This window comes from Stylophora pistillata, chromosome 14, assembly GCF_964205215.1.
Source record: "Stylophora pistillata chromosome 14, jaStyPist1.2, whole genome shotgun sequence".
Lineage (NCBI taxonomy): Eukaryota > Metazoa > Cnidaria > Anthozoa > Scleractinia > Pocilloporidae > Stylophora > Stylophora pistillata.
This window is the reverse complement of record NC_142532.1, coordinates 13,430,146-13,449,878: the sequence shown is the minus strand read 5'-3', so window position 1 is coordinate 13,449,878 and position 19,733 is coordinate 13,430,146. Positions and strand designations below refer to the sequence as shown.

Genomic DNA, 19,733 nt, shown 5'->3' with positions numbered 1-19,733 from the left:
TTCTTCATCAGTGACACAGACATAAGCGTTAACTCATCAACAGCTCAATCACCAATCACGACCAAACGTGAGCGCGAGAACCAACTTCCTTCTAGAAAATTTTTTGTCTTGGTCATGTTGAAATGAAACACGGAAACAACTGCTGGATGACTCACTGGTATTATCGTTAAGCATCGACTAAAACATAAGAAATTATTGATTACCTTGTAGAATAAACATTGTGCTGGTTTCAATGTTTACAAATTGTTCTATATCTGTGAAAACAACTTCCGGTCCAAAAGTGAACTCTCGTAGTGAAATCCGTTCAAACTGACTTCAAGAAAAAAAACTCATAGAAAGTAGGAAGGCGTGTGGTATGCTTTTTATTTTAATCTTTTTGTTACGTTATACTTTACAGCCCTTAGTATTACCCTCTAAGATTGAAATCTAAATCAATATGTTTCAGCACAAGTCTTTCTAGACATATTTTCAGTCAATGATTTTTGAAAGATGGAAAACAAACATTTTCGACATGAGAGAATTATTATTGGAAGCTTGTCAATTAAAGATGATTTAGATTTTCTTGGAATCTGGACAGGAAAATTTCCTGTTCCTGTTTAAAGAAAACATGTCAAGAAAAACATGTCAAAGAAAACATGTCAAGAGCGACTTTGTGAATTGACCGAGTGAAAATCGTAAAATGTGGCACATGGTCGAAAAATTTAAAACCTTCATATTTTTCCCAGACACCTTATAGTGAACATAGAAATGCAGTAAAGTTTTTTTTCCCCAAACTTGCTTCTTTATCCTAGAAAATTCACGAAAACTGAAACGAGCGTCGGTAGCCGTAAAATGGTGGAAATCAGTGCCCTGAACTGGCAAATGGACTTTGCTCATGAAAAGCGCAAGAGAAAGCAAGCCCCTATCAATTTTATAAATTTGTATAGGAAGGATTCGGTATAGTTTAAGTCTAAAACGGGACTATTTCACTTAAATTGGAGCTCGCGAAACGCTTTTAAAAATCACCAATATTTCAAAAGCCAAATATCGTATTTCGTAGCAAATTTTCAATTATCAATTTTCCCATGCGGTATAACTCAGAATCGGTTCAGGTTAAGCTCATGATTAGTGGAAATAGTGTTTTCAAGGATATCAAAATTAGTTTGGGGCTTTTCATTCCACACGGAAAAACCAGGATGACCTTTGTGAAAATCGCAACATCGGCGTTTACGTCACGACCTAATTTGGCACTCTGTGGTTAACTCTGGAATTCAAGCACATTTTGCATTGGCAGTTAGCACCATGTTCGATCAGGAAATCAATACAATAAGCTAGCTTTGCATAGCAAACGACGACAGATTGGATTTTATCCTTGCTTTCGTCTCAAATTCTCCTCCATTTCCCGTGGCGAAATTTTTTACAAAATCACATTCCGTAACCTAGCTGGGGTGTCTGTTTTTCTTGGCATATTAGGACACATTTGAGAAAAGATGTCATTAAAAATCGCACAAATTCACAAATCACCGGCAACAGTCAAAAAATCGAATTCGCTCATTCTAGTATTAGGTAGGCCTATAGGTAAAACAAACCAAGACATGTATAGATTGCTGAAAAACTCTTTTGCTTTCGAGAACATTTAGAAAACTACAATTACGCATAATTAGCATCAATCGAAGGTCGAATTTAGCCCATTTTTGAAGTCCTCGTTTGTACTTGTAAAAGCAGTGAAAAACTTACCTGTTCTACAGACTCTTGGAATAACCATCTCCCCTATGTTTTCAAGAAAAAAGTAGAGTCGTCAAATTTGAAATCAAATACGGATCTTTCTATCTATTTACTTAAGTGCTGTGTGAAAAGTAGGGTAGCTTCAAAAAATTATTTTTAATAATAATAATAATTTAATATTTATATTGCGCATATTAACATGTGGATATGAACAAATGCGCATCACAACAATTTACGGGGGACTTTGGCCGGACTGCATCAGCAGTTTACAAACAATCGAAGGAAACTTATTTGAAGATGCCCCTTCCCCCTCAATTCCCAGTAAACAGGCCAGACGACATCACGGTAATCTTGTGAGTGGGTTCTTTAACGCCCCCTGCTTAACCAAACTAACTAATTAATTTATGCAGGAGACGGGACCTACGGTTTATTCGTCCTTATCCGAGAAGACTAGATATCATTCTCCTCAGTTATTCTAAGACCTTGAATGTTGGTCCGGCCGCGACTCGAACCATCGACTTCGACCTCCCTGCACAACAGTCCAGCGCTCTAACCAATTGAGCTAACCGGGAGGCGATTGTACTTGTTAAAGGTTTTGTGTTCAGATAAAAATTCAAAATTTTTTTTGTTGTTACTACTTATGGGTAATTAGCAATAAAACGTAGCGTCACAGTTAATTTCATCTGATAAAACTTAGTACGCATTAAGTAAACAACTGAGTTTAACACTTTGTATATGTGCTAAGAGAAATAAACGTTTAATATCTGAAATATGAGAAGTTTGAATGATAAAAGTACCGTTTGTAGAGTTTTTTCTGGGGTTTTGGTGCTGCTATGCATACGAGGGCTTTAAATTCATAGAAATTTGGCTCTTCGGCGAAGTTGGCGACATAAAAGAAAAGACCGACTTTCTTTATCATTTCCAGTTTGTGAGCTTCATTGGTAATAATAAATGCTTGAATGTTATAAATTAGGCCTGGTTTATACGTCGCATTTAATGACACGAATTTAATTGATGAATTTTTTTCGTCTGGGAGACGAAATGGATATATCAACAAAGTTAAAATGGTAAATTGGCCACCGTAACGATTACAAAAGCTGACGTTTCGAGCGTTAGCCCTTCGTCGGAGCGAAAAGAGGAATTGTGGGTAGTGTGTACTTTTAAAGGTAGAAAATGGAGCTACGTTATTGGTGGGAACATGGCAACGAGAAAAACATGAATAAATTAGTGGAATGAAAAGCGTTCGTTGATCCCTGTGGGATTTAGACTGCCGGTTTGAAAGATGAGCTTTTGTTCAAGATTTTTACGGCTTTCCGTGCTACCCAAGTGTAAGGAAAGACCGCAGATTGCCATATGTTGCTTAGAATGATTAGGTAAATTAAAATGTCTAGCGACTGGTTTCGATGCGTCCTTGTCATTCTTCTCCACGTCTCGAAGGTGTTCTCGGAATCGGTCACCTAGTCTTCTGCCTGTTTCGCCGATGTATATCTTTTTGCAATAAGTGGAAGTTATGCAATAGATTACATTGGCGGAGGTGCACGTGAAGTGATCGGTGATCTTAATGGATCGTTTAGGTCCCGATATTTTATCAGTGTTGTGAATGAAAGGACACGTTTTGCATCGTGCACGAGCGCATTTAAAAGTGCCTGGTTGGTCATTAGTCTGAAAAGAACTTCTGACCAAAAAATTGCATATGTTTTTGTCGCGTTTGAATGAAACGAGCGGAGGCTGCGAAAAGATAGTGCTTGTCTCTGGATCGTTTTAAGGTAATTTAAAGTTTTTAAGAATGATGGATTTAATTGAGTGGTTGTGAGGATGAAACGTGAGAGTGAATGGAATGCGGTCGGAATCTTCCTTATGCGACGTTTGTAGTGCTGAATGTCGATCAATAAGTTGGGCGCGGTGGTAACCCGCTTGAACGACAGAAACAGGGTAACTCTTGAACAAAAGCTCATCTTTCAAACCGGCAGTCTAAATCCCACAGGGATCAACGAACGCTTTTCATTCCACTAATTTATTTGTGTTTTTCTCGTTGCCATGTTCCCACCAATAACGTAGCTCCATTTTCTGCATTTAAAAGCACACACAACCCACAATTCCTCTATTCGCTCCGACGAAGGGCTAACGCTCGAAACGTCAGCTTTTGTAATCGTTACGGTGGCCAATTTACCATTTCAACTTTGTTGATATATCCAATATATTTTATCTGAGGTTGCTTTCAAGCTACTTAAAAATTTCAATTAATTGTTGTTTACCATGGTTAATATTGTACCCAATACGGTTGCTGACATAGAGTGAAGACAGGAACTCATAAAGTGGTTTCATAATATTGTTTGAAAGTAGAGCATTCCAATTTTATTACAATTGCTTAAAAAAAAATAGGTTTTTCCCTGTATCATGGTGTCTTCACTCTGTTTATTTACTATATTTAAAGCAGGATATTTATCAAACATGTCATAGAAGTATATTATATCATTGCAGTAAATGGTTTGAACCCGGGGGTAACATGTGAAGGTGTAGTCTGATCGTCCGGGTGAGTGTAGGGGAACGATTTATAAGATCAATTGTTCCGACTGCCAAGCCTCCTACATCGGTGAGACTGGCAGAAACCTCACAACAAGACTGACTGAACACAGACGGGCGACGAGGAAAGGTGATGTCAGCAATCACATTGCTGAACACCATCGACTTACCAACCACAACATTGACTGGGACTCTGCGCAATGCCTAACCTACAGCACTGACTATTTTCAACGACTGACTCTGGAAAGCTGGTTTACTAACTTAGAACAGACTCCCCTAAACAGATGTCAACAACTACCCGCCCCATACAAACGACTCATTCACGACATAAACATCACAAACGACCGAAAAAGAACAACCTAGCTTTACCGACAGACCGAAACAGACCAATCACGAACGACTTACGTCACTTGAGTCTTACAGCCAATAACATCACGGCAAAACCAACCGATCATTTCACACGAACTGGAATAAGAACATTCTACTGACAACAATCACTCACTTGACTCTGATGATGACTTCCGCACAGGTTGTCGAAACGTCAGTCACTGCCACCGACAACAGTCCTTCTCAGGACTACACTCACCCGGACGATCAGACTACACCTTCACATATTATACCATTGTTTGTATCTGTCTATGGGGAATATACTCTGTGTATTTGTGGGGATTAAGTGCTCCCATGCTGGTCACACTTTCACCCATAGACTCATGGCAGCTATTTATTTTGGGCATCTGTACCACTAGCCACTACATGTTGCCATGGGAACTTGGGGGATCCCGGAGGATTATATTAGGAAGCTTAAGCAGGTGGACTTTTGAAGACGACGCCGCCGTCAATGAGCAGTTGAGACTGGGACTAGGTCCATTGCGCATGACATACCCCCGACAAACGATGTCCTCCTTCCGGCGACGACGTGAGTTTTAGGTATTTGACGGCGTCGTGAAATGTGAGTGATTTATGAGATTTCATGGCTTTTGTACTTTTTTTCTACTTTTCTATGTGGTTCACACGATTTCAATCGATGTTCAATTATATTTTTAGTTTAGTTTAAGAGCAGTTTGTGCCTTTTTTAGACAGTTTTCGGAAGATAGAAATGGCCACGGAGAAGGATGCAACGAACACCAAACCTCCCACCAAATCGTAAGTAAGCTTATTAGGAAATTATTTATCTGCGAAAGTTAAAATGACGGTGGAATCCTAAGAACTTGAGCCAGGGTTGGAAGATCCCTTTTCCTCACTCTAAATTCGGCTATGCATTCGTCGTCGTTCATGTGATCCAAGTCAAAGCGATCGTACGAATCATAAGCAAAGTCTGGATTTCGTGAGGAAAACGAGTCGTACAAGATTATAAAATCCTCATCACTAATTAGATCAGCATCGTAGTAGAGAAGAAGGGTCTGACGAAACTCTTTAAAACTGGCCATAACCGAAGCAGAAACAAAAGATGGCCGCAGAAACAGAGGATGGCCGCGTCCTGACAAAGCAGCATCCGTGCTGCTTTTAACATTTGGCGGGAGAGCGACGACGTCAAACTCAGGCCGTCGAGAATCTGACGGCGGCGTCGTCCCCGAGGTCTCTCCTGCTTAAGCTGCCTATTATCACCTCCAAGAGGAGATTACTACCACTCTGGTGGCCAAGGGATTATCACCCTTGATAGAGAATTATCATCTCTTTTGTCGCACAATTAACTAGCTTCCGACCAGCATGTTATGTCAGCTATTTTGTGACTGGAGGGCTTAATCCCCTACCCCTTTACCCCACAAATGTGTTCTTATTCTTGTCTCTAGCTAGTAGGTTGAGAGCATTATCCTTTTGAAAACCACTATGCGTAAAATGCTACAGAATTAAAATCCTATCATATGTCAGATTACAATAATATGAAATAGCTACATTAAAAAGAAGATCTGAACTATTATAAATTCTAAGAACTGAATGAAAATGTTTGCATCATTATAGAAAAAAGCGCGCTTAGTGCATTCTAAGTTAACTTTTTCTAAAATAAGGTCATTATTTCTTGTTTTGTGGCGGTGAATGTCACGGCTTCTTATATTAAAATAATTAGAAGGTATCTGGGAACTCTAGTTTTCCCTATGAACATGACACGAAATTGCTGAATGAAGCATTAAGGTTGTAAAATTACTAGAGAGGATGATTAGTGCCATGGGAAGTGTACTGACAACATAATTTGAATATATCAACAGAGTTGAAATGGTAAATTGGCCACCGTAACGATTACAAAAGCTGACGTTTCGAGCGTTAGCCCTCCGTCGGAGAAGGGCCAACGCTCGAAACGTCAGCTTTTGTAATCGTTACATTGGCCAATTTACCATTTCAACTTTGTTGATATATCCAAATTATTTCGTTACCCCCACCGACGCAGCCCCAAACAGTTTCTTTCGAAACTATCAGCCTTTATTCGTTTGTACTGACAACAGTTTAGAGACTGGTTCTTGACATGTTCTCTTCGAACAAAGCCGTACGAAAATCATGTAAGTAAGGAGTTCTAACCATTGTTAAATTTACCTGTCTAGATTCGAAGAAAATCAATATTATCTTTAATCAACAAGCTTTCCTCGACAATCCTCTCATGTTGAAAATATTGTTTTCCCATCTATCAAAAATCATTGATTGAAAATCTGTCCAGAAAGACCTATGCTGATTTATTTAGACTACAGTGTTTTGCCGTAGCGTGCCAATTTTTACGGGAATAAAATCAGTACTTGCAAATATTTGAGTTGACAAAAATTTCTGCCAAGATCTATATTTGATCACCTTTTGGCTGGCATGACATAAACAGAAAAGAAGTGATATTCCCATCAGTTCGCATTGAATTTATTAGCTTAAATTTCAGGGCAACCGAAAACATCATAATTGAAAGCTATATTCATATGTGTTTGTGTGAAAAAGCTCGGAAAATGCAACGCTCTTGTCCTTACGAAAACTACAAAAAGCTACAGGAAAACAATGCAACCCGTTCACAAGTGTTTCCATAGAGCAGGAAAACAAGAGACGAACAACACATCTTTATTGCTTAATCACGACATTAGTAATTCTGTGAGAACAGCATCGCTCGCGTGCTCGGGAAAATTAGAGAAAAACTTTCGGTTGAACAAGCTATACACTAGCGTTTCCATTGAGCAGGAAAAAATCGACGAAGATCACGTTTTAATGCTGTTAGTAATTCTCTGGGAATATGCTTGGAAAATGTAGCAATCGCGCGCTCGGGAAAACTATAGAAAAACGTTAAGGAAAACAAGCTACCACTCGCGTTTTCGTGGAGTAGGAAAAAATCGACGAACTTCTTGTTTTTATGGCATTTACAGTTCGCAATTCTGCAGGAAACCGCACGACAAATGCAGCGTTCGCTAGACACCAGCGTTTTCGCGGAGCAGGAAAACAATTGATAAACATCATTTATGTTTTTCCCCTTTGTCCAGTCTACATATATAAATAAACCAGTGCTACATATCCTGAAGCTCGTTCGCTGGGCCCCAACACAAATGAAAACAATTTGGATATATCAACAAAGTTGAAATGGTAAATTGGCCACCGCAACGATTACAAAAGCTGACGTTTCGAGCGTTAGCCCTTCGTCGGAGCGAATAGAGGAATTGTGGGTAGTGTGTGCTTTTAAAGGCAGAAAATGGAGCTACGTTATTGGTGGGAGCATGGCAACGAGAAAAAACATGAATAAATTAGTGGAATGAAAAGCGTTCGTTGATCCCTGTGGGATTTAGACTGCCGGTTTGGACTGATCATCTTCATCTGCCGGTTAGACTGCTCATCTTTCTTTCCGTTGGTCATTCTGCGGGAAAACGCTTAGAAAATGCAGCGATCGCGCGCTCAGGAAAACTATAGTAAAATGTTCAGGAAAACAAGCTAAACAATAGCGTTTTCGTGGAGCAGGAAAACCGGCAATCGACAAGCATCATGTTTTTATGGCATTCACCGTTGGTTATTGTGTAGGAAAACGCTTGGAAAATGCTGCGTTCGCGCGCACGGGAGAACTGTAGAAAAACGTTTGGGAGAACAGGCTATTCATTGGTATTTTCCTGGTGTTGGATAACTTGCGATGAACTTCATGTTTTTCTTGAATTTACTGAGGGTAAGCAGTGAATTTGCCGTACATTTTCAGATATCGGAAAACGTTAGTTTAATGTTGAATTTCTCAGTCATTCACCATTTCTGAAAATTAACAGTGGGTCTACAGCTAATGAGATTGTTCTCACCAATGTGTTCAAACGCCTGAAAGCACATGCTAAGAAGTTCAGTACTTGGTTGTTTGCTGTAAACATCATGCTAAATATAACTAATTAAACGTTTTGTTGTGTAGTATAGCTGAGTATTTTTAAGAGTTGTACCGTATTTTGACGAGCCCGTAGGGTTCAGCGATACTACACATCAAAACGTTTAATGAGAGATTTATTATCCAACACGCCAAATTTTTATTTCAGTGCGGGCAAATTTAAACCGGTTCTTTGGAGTACAAATACCGCAGGATATTTGTAAACATTATGGGCGTTATTTGTACTCTAGGAAGCACAGTTGGATAATAAACCATTTTATTACACGACTCGGCCAGTCAGAGGGCCAATAACTAAAATCAACCAATCAAAATGCTCTATTGCCGGTCAATATTCTCTCAGTATTGGACCGGGCACTGTCCCGAATGGTCCCGAATGATACCGCACTTGTGTCCCTTTGAACTTCAGTCGTATAATAAATCTCTTATTAACCAAGCTTGCTCGGGACCGTACTAAAAGAATATCGGCCCTCGGTCTTTTTTGTACGGACCTCGCTGCGCTCGGTCCGTACTGTCAAGGCCTCGGGCCGATATACTCCCAGTGCGGCCCTCGCGCTTGGTTAATAAGAGATATCTATTCCCAGTTTAGTTACAGCATATACTATGTTAATGTAATCTTAAGAAATTGAATAAGTCAAATAAGTAAAATCTTAATAAATCTTGGAGGGTAATTAAAGTTACCAAGGACTTTGGAGTACTGACGTAATAAAAAAGTCAAATAAAAAGCAAACCCATGCGACTTCCTATTTCCTGGGAGTTTTTCTTGAACTTAACGGAGACGACTTTTCTACCGGAAGTTGTTTTCACAGATATAGGACAATTTGTAAACGTTGAAACCAGCAAAATTTTCATTTTACATGGTAAGCAGTAAATTCTTGTGTTTCAGTCAACGCTTAACGAGCATACCACCGACTCATGCAGCCGTTGTTTTTGTGTTTCATTTCAACATTGCGAAGAGAAGAAATTTCCTAGAAGAGAAGGAAGTCGGTCCTCGCGCTTACCTTTTGCGGTTTCAAATGTGTAAAAACTTGCATTTAGGGATCACTGATATTCTGGAATTATGACATTGGGAAAGGAAACCGAAAAGCCAAACGTAACGTTTGGAGTACAGTTGTCCTTTCAAATTCATTGCTTTTTAAGTTTTACTGGTTGCATATCCATCGCGGGGAAATATGAAATTCCCAAATATTGTCGTCTTTGTGTTAGTTGCTCTATTATGGTCGGTAATTCTCGGTTTTCAGCTGATGTCATTAGATTATGCAAATTAGGTTTCCGCCAAGTTGGTGCCCATGCGAGGTGTGAAATTGTAGATAAATCTATGCCATTTCTAAGCGCTCCCGTTCAAAGTCTTCAATAATTAATTGTTCTAATGGATATTTCCGAAGAAAGTGACCCAAAATCACACGATGAGGTACCAGTACTTTCATCCTACGCAGAAAACCTCGAAAGCCACGTTCGAGAGCGCTATTTGAAGTAAACTTCTGTGGTTGGCGTAGATTCAGCGGCCCTACCGAGCGAGCAGTTCAGCTCGGAATGTTTCCCTCGGAATGTTTGCTAACCGCCTTCCGGTTAGCTCAATTGGTTGAGCGCCGGACTGTTGTGCGGGAGGTTTAGGGTTCAAGCCCCTGCCGGACCAACACTCAAGGTCTTAAAATAACTGAGGAGAATGTGCTACCTTTCTATAACATCAAGAAATGGATAGACAGTCTAGTCTTCTCGGATAAGGACGAATAAACCGTAGGTCCCGTCTCCTGCATCTATTAGTTAATTTGGTTAGGCAGGGGACGTTAAAGAACCCACTCACGAGATTACTGTGATTTTGTCAGGCCTGTTTACTGGGAATTAGGGGGAGGGGGCATCTGTTAGATTCGCCTTTCATTGATTGTAAACTGCTTAGCAGTCTGGTAAAGTCCCCCGCACAGTGTTGTAAAGTGCCATGAGCTCAGGATATGAGCGCTATATAAATAAAAGTTATTATTATTATTATTATTATTATTATTATTATTATCATTATTATTATTATTATTATTATTAGAAGTCTCGGACTTGCTTTCCTATTTAGTTTTAGAGACAAGCTACTACACAAACAAGCAGTTTAAGGCCTTCAAAAGTTTGGAAGCGTACTACCAGATGGTTTCTGGTTTCGTTGCGTCCGTTCAAGGGTAGGAAATCGCGGGCAAGATTGTTGTTGTGGCCAATGTGAGACAATCACAGCGAATGAACGATCCTCTTGTGAACATTTGGGTCATTGCAGAAAAGGACGGTACCATTATATCTGCGCATTGCTTTAGGCTGCAAGGCAGGACTGATTCCTGTTCCCATGATGATCTCCTCCCGGTTAACTCACTGCTTGGAGCGCCAGATTGTGTTGTGCGGGAGGTCGAGGGTTCGAGCCCCGGCCGGACCGATACTCATGGTCTTAAAATAAGTGAGGAAAATTTGCTACCTTTCTATAATCAAAAAATGGATAAATATTTTAGTCTTCTCGGATAAGGACGAGATTACTGTGTAGTGGATGCCCTCCCCTGGGGTGGGTGGGATGGGTGGGAATTGGCCCTGAAAATACCCCATGTAGCGAGCGTAATGTTTTAGATCAAAGCTGTGACACAGATTCAAGGAAAGCTCGCCTGTACTCAAGCGAAATGCACATGGATTTTACCAACGTATGTCAACGAAGTACCATATACAAAGGTAGGGGACATAGACTTTTCATCAGCAAAAAAACTCAAAGGCGCGCTGGAACAGAAAATCCAGACTTTGCATGAAAATACTGGGGAAGGAAGTAAAACCTTAGAAGAACGGTGTGATCAAACATTTGCATCTAATGCGATTACATCAGATGGGGAAATGCAGGAGCTCTATGCCAAGCTAAACGCTTGCAAAATCAAGGCTGTAGCACTTAGCCTATTTGATACCTATGCCAACCAATTTCCGTAGCGCGAAATTTTCTCGTGTACAGGCGAGTAGAAAATATTGAGCGGCGAAGGGGCTCCAAACTAGGGAAGTCTTGGGGAATTCTCCCCCAGAAAAAAATGTAAATTTAGGGTCTTGGAAATGCCATTTCCTTTGTTTTGTGCGGGGAATTTTAAGTAAAGTTTACGAAAGAAAATGCATTAATAAGTTCCCACCGTCTTCTTCCACCGTATACCAAATCTGAAACTCATTAGCATTTTTGATGAAAAACGAAGACCAAATGGTGAAAAACAGAAAAACCGCAAACTGCAATGAACACCAAAACCGAGAAACCGAAGATCCCAATGCCCTACTCATCACAGTGCTCACTTCGATCACTAGCTTTGAAAATCGATCAGGAAAAGGAAATTTGAAATCATTTAGAGGAAATAGGATATTTTAGAGCCTGAATTGTGTTTACAGAATGGTGCGCTACCTTTGCCTACATCAGAATAACGGTGGCTTTCCTTACGCTTTGTTAAGAAACAACTTCGCCTCACGCCAACACTTTTGTACATTCATAAACCAACTTATCTCGATTTCTTACCTTTTTTTTAGAAACTCTGTAACTAAGGAAGCAAGGAGAACAGAGATAAATCCATAAAGAACTTTAAGGCTTCTTCCTTGTAACGAGAGAGATGTCTTAATTGAGCAGTAGCATTAAAAATTGGACGACAAGGCAAGTCATGATGCGTATTAAGTATATGTAATAATTATAGAATGATGTCACTTTTGCGTGTGACACTTGTGGCGTGTTTGGTGATATAACGGAAAACTAATTAACATGTCTGACAAAACACGAAACTTGACCAAAGTATCCTATGTAATGTTTTTGAGTTACCTTTCACTCGCGGTGAGACAAATTCAGAGATACATTTCTCTTAAATTTCATCTTGAAATCCCATGTTTTTTATGCACATTTTGAAACATTGTCACTGAGTTTTTATCTTAAGTAGAGCGTGACGAATTTATCATAGAGGGCACAGTGCTTCTCCTTTTACAAATCCTTTCTCCTCGCCTGATGAATGACACGAATAAAAATTCAAGCATTCGAAGGTCTTTGTCTCTTTGTAATGCGTCTAGACGTGAAGGGTCGATTCCCTATTGAACCTTTCGTACACTTTTGTGTGCAAGAATAGAATTTCTGAGTCTATTATTTCAGCTGGAGTATAATCTCTAGACATAATGTAGCTGTTTGCCCGTCTTACAAATTCTTCTATTTTGTGTTTGGTTCTGTTCCACAAACAGAAGACGTCATCAATATACCTCTTCTAAGGTAGCGATTTAGTTGTACACTAGGTAATAATACGCTATTTATGTTTTTGCCATGAAAATATTGGCAGAAGCTACTCCCATTGTGGTATTCTTTGCCTTTTCCGTTCGGTTCGTGAGAAAAGATATCGAATTCCTAAATTATCTTTCTATTTTGTTTTTGGTTCTGTTCCACACTCCTAAAACGTCTTCAATACATCTCCTCCACCATAGCGATTTACTTTTTCTCTGAGTGATAATAAGCTATTTCTATTTTTGCCATGAAAATATTGGCAAAAATTACTGCCGTTGCGGTATTCTTTGCCGTTTCCGTTCAGTTTGTGAGAAAAAGAATCGAGTTTCGGGACAACATCAATTACAATGGCGGGAAAAGCACACCGGTTGAGCGAGGCCCTTTACAGTGGAGCTCTAGTTAATTTACTTTCTAGCCTCCTTTACTTTATTCAACTCCTCAACACTGGCAGACGGAGAGGTTTTTCAACGGAATTTAGGGACTAGTCCAGCAGGGGGGACAAGGAAGGGGTCTGAAGCCTAGGGACGATGTTCTCATAACCTGAAAAGCGATCCACACGCATGCCAGTTAATCCCCACAAATACACAGAGTATATTCCCCATAGACAGATACAAACAATGGTATAATATACTTCTATGACATGTTTGATAAATATCCTGCTTTAAATACAGTAAATAAACAGAGTGAAGACACAATGATACAAGGAAAAACCTATTTTTTTTTAAGCAATTGTAATAAAATTGGAATGCTCTACTTTCAAACAATATTATGAAACCACTTTATGAGTTCCTGTCTTCACTCTATGTCAGCAACCGTATTGGGTACAATATTAACCATGGTAAACAAAAACTAATTGAAATTTTTAAATAGCTTGAAAGCAACCTCAGATAAAATATATTGGATATATCAACAAAGTTGAAATGGTAAATTGGCCACCGTAACGATTACAAAAGCTGACGTTTCGAGCGTTAGCCCTTCGTCGAGCGAATAGAGGAATTGTGGGTTGTGTGTGCTTTTAAATGCAGAAAATGGAGCTACGTTATTGGTGGGAACATGGCAACGAGAAAAACACGAATAAATTAGTGGAATGAAAAGCGTTCGTTGATCCCTGTGGGATTTAGACTGCCGGTTTGAAAGATGAGCTTTTGTTCAAGAGTTACCCTGTTTCTGTCGTTCAAGCGGGTTACCGCCACGCCCAACTTATTGATCGACATTCAGCACTACAAACGTCGCATAAGGAAGATTCCGACCGCATTCCATTCACTCTCAGTTAAATCCATCATTCTTAAAAACTTTAAATTACTTTAAAACGATCCAGAGACAAGCACTATCTTTTCGCAGCCTCCGCTCGTTTCATTCAAACGCGACAAAAACATAGGCAATTTTTTGGTCAGAAGTTCTTTTCAGACTAATGACCAACCAAGCACTTTTAAATGCGCTCGTGCACGATGCAAAACGTGTCCTTTCATTCACAATACTGATAAAATATCGGGACCTAAACGATCCATTAAGATCACCGATCACTTCACGTGCACCTCCGCCAATGTAATCTATTGCATAACTTGCACTTATTGCAAAAAGATATACATCGGCGAAACAGGCAGAAGACTAGGTGACCGATTCCGAGAACACCTTCGAGACGTGGAGAAGAATGACAAGGACGCATCGAAACCAGTCGCTAGACATTTTAATTTACCTAATCATTCTAAGCAACATATGGCAATCTGCGGTCTTTCCTTACACTTAGGTAGCACGGAAAGCCGTAAAAATCTTGAACAAAAGCTCATCTTTCAAACCGGCATTCTAAATCCCACAGGGATCAACGAACGCTTTTCATTCCACTAATTTATTCATGTTTTTCTCGTTGCCATGTTCCCACCAATAACTTAGCTCCATTTTCTGCCTTTAAAAGCACACACAACCCACAATTCCTCTATTCACTCCGACGAAGGGCTAACGCTCGAAACGTCAGCTTTTGTAATCGTTGCGGTGGCCAATTTACCATTTCAACTTTGTTGATATATCCATTTCGTCTCCCAGACGAAAAAAATTCATCAATTAAATTCGTGTCATTAAATGCGACGTATAAACCAGGCCTAATTTATAACATTCAAGCATTTATTATTACCAATGAAGCTCACAAACTGGAAATGATAAAGAAAGTCGGTCTTTTCTTTTATGTCGCCAACTTCGCCGAAGAGCCAAATTTCTATGAATTTAAAGCCCTCGTATGCATAGCAGCACCAAAACCCCAGAAAAAACTCTACAAACGGTACTTTTATCATTCAAACTTCTCATATTTCAGATATTAAGCGTTTATTTCTCTTAGCACATATACAAAGTGTTAAACTCAGTTGTTTACTTATTGCGTACTAAGTTTTATCAGATGAAATTAACTGTGACGCTACGTTTTATTGCTAAATTCCCATAAGTAGTAACAAGTTAAAAAATATATGAATTTTTATCTGAACACAAAACCTTTAACAAGTACAATCGCCTCCCGGTTAGCTCAATTGGTTAGAGCGCTGGACTGTTGTGCAGGGAGGTCGAAGTCGATGGTTCGAGCTCCGGCCGGACCAACACTCAAGGTCTTAAAATAACTGAGGAGAATGATATCTAGTCTTCTCGGATAAGGACGAATAAACCGTAAGTCCCGTCTCCTGCATAAATTAATTAGTTAGTTTGGTTAAGCAGGGGGCGTTAAAGAATCCACTCACAAGATTACCGTGATGTGGTCTGGCCTGTTTACTGGGAATTGAGGGGGAGGGGGCATCTTCAAATAAGTTTCCTTCGATTGTTTGTAAACTGCTGATGCAGTCCGGCCAAAGTCCCCCGTAAATTGTTGTGATGCGCATTTGTTCATATCCACATGTTAATTTGCGTAATATAAATATCAAATTATTATTATTATTAAAAACAATTTTTTGAAGCTACCCTACTTTTCACACAGCTCTTAAGTAAATAGATAGAAAGATCCGTATTTGATTTCAAATTTGACGACTCTACTTTTTTCTTGAAAACACAGGGGAGATGATTATTCCAAGAGTCTGTAGAACAAGTAAGTTTTTCACTGCTTTTACAAGTATAAACGAGGCCTTCAAAAATGGGCTAAATTCGACCTTCGATTGATGCTAATTATGCCTAAATGTAGTTTTCTAAATGTTCTCGAAAGCAAAATAGTTTTTCAGCAATCTATACATGTCTTGGTTTGTTTTACCAATAGGCCTACCTAATACTAGAATGAGCGAATTCGATTTTTTGACTGTTGCCGGTGATTTGTGAATTTGTGCGATTTTTAGTGACATTTTTTCTCAAATGTGTCCCAATATGCCAAGAAAAACAGACACCCCAGCTAGGTTACGAAATGTGATATTGTAAAAAATTTCGCCACGGGAAATGGAGGAGAATTTGAGACGAAAGCAGGGATAAAATCCAATCTGTCGTCGTTTGCTATGCAAAGCTAGCTTATTGTATTGATTTCCTGATCGAACATGGTGCTAACTGCCAATGCAAAATGTGCTTGAATTCCAGAGTTAACCACAGAGTGCCTAATTAGGTCGTGACGTAAACGCCGATGTTGCGATTTTCACAAAGGTCATCCTAGTTTTTCCGTGTGGAAATGAAAAGCCCCAAACTAATTTTGATATCCTTGAAAACACTATTTCCATTAATCATGAGCTTAACCTGAACCGATTCTGAGTTATACCGCATGGGAAAATTGATAATTGAAAATTTGCTACGAAATACGATATTTGGATTTTGAAATATTGGTGATTTTTAAAAGCGTTTCGCGAGCTTCAGATTAAGTGAAATAGTCCCGTTTTAGACTTAAACTATACCGAATCCTTCCTATACAAATTTATAAAATTGATAGGGGCTTGCTTTCTCTTGCGCTTTTCATGAGCAAAGTCCATTTGCCAGTTCAGGGCACTGATTCCCGCCATTTTACGGCTACCGACGCTAGTTCAGTTTTCGTGAATTTTCTAGGATAAAGAAGCAAGTTTGGGGAAAAAAAACCTTTACCGCATTTCTATGTTCACTATAAGGTGTCTTTGGGAAAAATATGAAGGTTTTAAATTTTTCGACCATGTGCCACATTTTACGATTTTCACTCGGTCAATTCACAAAGTCGCTCTTGACATGTTTTCTTTGACATGTTTTTCTTGACATGTTTTCGTTGAACAGGAACAGGAAATTTTCCTGTCCAGATTCCAAGAAAATCTAAATCATCTTTAATTAACAAGCTTCCAATAATAATTCTCTCATGTCGAAAATGTTTGTTTTCCATCTTTCAAAAATCATTGACTGAAAATCTGTCTAGAAAGACTTGTGCTGAAACATATTGATTTAGATTTAAATCTTAGAGGGTAATACTAAGGGCTGTAAAGTATAACGTAACAAAAAGATTAAAATAAAAAGCATACCACACGCCTTCCTACTTTCTATGAGTTTTTTTCTTGAAGTCAGTTTGAACGGATTTCACTACGAGAGTTCACTTTTGGACCGGAAGTTGTTTTCACAGATATAGAACAATTTGTAAACATTGAAACCAGCAGAATGTTTATTCTACAAGGTAATCAATAATTTCTTATGTTTTAGTCGATGCTTAACGATAATACCAGTGAGTCATCCAGCCGTTGTTTCCGTGTTTCATTTCAACATGACCAAGACAAAAAATTTTCTAGAAGGAAGTTGGTTCTCGCGCTCACGTTTGGTCGTGATTGGTGATTGAGCTGTTGATGAGTTAACGCTTATGTCTGTGTCACTGATGAAGAAAAACCAATTGAGTAGACAAGCTGTCCATACCCGGCTATCTCACGAATTGAAATTGAATGTGCGAAACAAAATTTTAAATCGTATAGAGGAAATCAGATATTTGTTTACAGAATGGTGTGCTGACTTTGTTTACACCAGAATAACGGTGGGTTTCCGTACCCTTTGTCAGAAAACAATTTTGACTCACACTTTTGTACAATTGTAAACCGCCTTATCTTGATCACTTACCATTAGTTAGAAATTTGTCACAACGGAAGCACCACACAGAGAAAATGGAAATAAATCAGCAACGAACTCAGAAGCTTCTTCCTTGTGACAAGAGCGATGTCTTAAGCAGTAGTATTAAAATTTCCACGACAAGTCGAGACATGATGCATATTATGTCAACAATGTACCAGATTCGATTTACTTCGTTGCCTTGTTGAAATATTAAACGCAGACAGAGCTCTCAGAAAGATCCACCAAAATGATTGGTCTTGTACGGCTTGATACTGATCGACTTACATGATATGTGTTGGTGTTCTTGCAGTTGCTAGTTTTGCGTGGTATTATCGCTTACATATCAAAGATTTGTAACTTTTTTTTCTAACTTTGGGCCTTGTTCTTTTCAAATTTCAGGGTGTGATAAGAGTTCGGAAGCGAGTCACCCTGATGGTGGTGATTATTAGTGGAATATTTAGAACCTGTTGGGGCACCATCCAAGTGTTGTACAGCTTACTTTACTTTACGTCCTACAAAATAAGCCCTGTCGTTGTGGCTATTTCTAACGCGATGGTTTTGTTCAAATCCGCCGTCACTACATCTGAAGAAGGCTGGTTTGGCCAGCCGAAATATAGTGCTCCGTCTTAAAACTTATCTACGTTGTATTGGTCTTGCCTCTATATTTATATTCCTTTTTTTTTACGCTCCATCCAGCCAAAACGTCAGGGAGAAAGTGAAGGGAATGATATCTACATGTAAAACCGTGGTTCATCCAACAAGGGAGGGTGAAAACATCGATCCTAACACGACCTCACAGTCGGTGTTCAATACCGTCAATGTCGACACCGTGCTTTAAAATCAGTTATTTCTTTAAGTCAAGCTGAAGTCTGTTTATTTGGCAAGTTACAAATTGCGACTTTATCTCACCTTTAAAAATACCTGAATCGGATAGTCATGGAGAACGTAAGCATGCTTCGTAGGACAATTCTCATAACATTCATTCTATAACTCCTCTTTATACCAGGCAATAAGATGGGACACAAATCAAGTATCAATAGCAGCAGTTTAAAGGGTATACCAAAAAAAAAAACAAACAAAAGCAAAAAAAATAACAAACAAAAGCCAAAACAAAAAAATTAAAAAAAAACAAACAAACAAACAAAAAAACCAAACAAACTATGAGCATTTAATCCGAAAACAAAAGCATATGCAGTGAATATTGCATTTATCACTGATGTTTAGTTCAAAGTCAGGCTAGTTCACAAGCCCCTTGTCGACGTACTATATGTCGAGTATTCTTTTTTGCAGATATTTATGAAAATTTGTATTAAAACAGTTACCCAATTCGGTTTTCGCATGATATCGTGAATTATCAAGCCTCGTGTCTGTGCTATCTGCCTCCTTATCCCTGCCATGAAACACTTATCATCAAGCAAGTGTTTTACCTGTTTTAATGGTTTAACGTCATCCCGAAACCAAAACATAGGCCAGTTTTTGTGAGAAGTTCATTACAAGTACCAGCACCAGTAGCGTAGCTTCATTTTCTGCAGAGAAACACACACACAACCCAGAATTCCTCCACTCGCTCTGACGAGCTGGTGATAGCTAATCACCTCCGAGAATTTTGTCATAGTTTTGATCAATCTAAAAAGAGCAGAAAGTTGAAATCGTGCTCGGGTACTAAAACATTGGTGTCCTTATAAAAAACTATATTCTGTACCGTCGGTGTTAGGAAAGAACTGGGCAGAACCTCTTTTCAAGTTTTCTCCTATAAAATAAAATAATTTCACCACCTTTCGTTCTCGTTAGGTTCTAGAACATTGCGTGGGTGTCACGCACATTATCTGCACATCACAACATGGCAAATTCCGCTGATCCCTTCTGCACGAGGTGGAGTCGCGTTCATTGAAAGTTTAGGGTGAAAGTCTCTGCTCTTCTTCTTGAATTTTTGCTGTTTTTTTACAAAGTCAACAAACTTACTGTTAA

General features: G+C 39.1%; 1 long non-coding RNA gene across 1 annotated transcript; it reads left to right on the top strand.

The window, feature by feature from the left end:
* Positions 1–4,844: 4,844 nt before the first annotated feature.
* LOC148716633 (uncharacterized) lies at positions 4,845–18,696 on the top strand. Its single transcript, XR_015995090.1, has 3 exons — positions 4,845–5,370; positions 15,796–15,828; positions 18,165–18,696. It is a non-coding gene; the product is annotated as an uncharacterized LOC148716633 (long non-coding RNA).
* Positions 18,697–19,733: the final 1,037 nt, after the last annotated feature.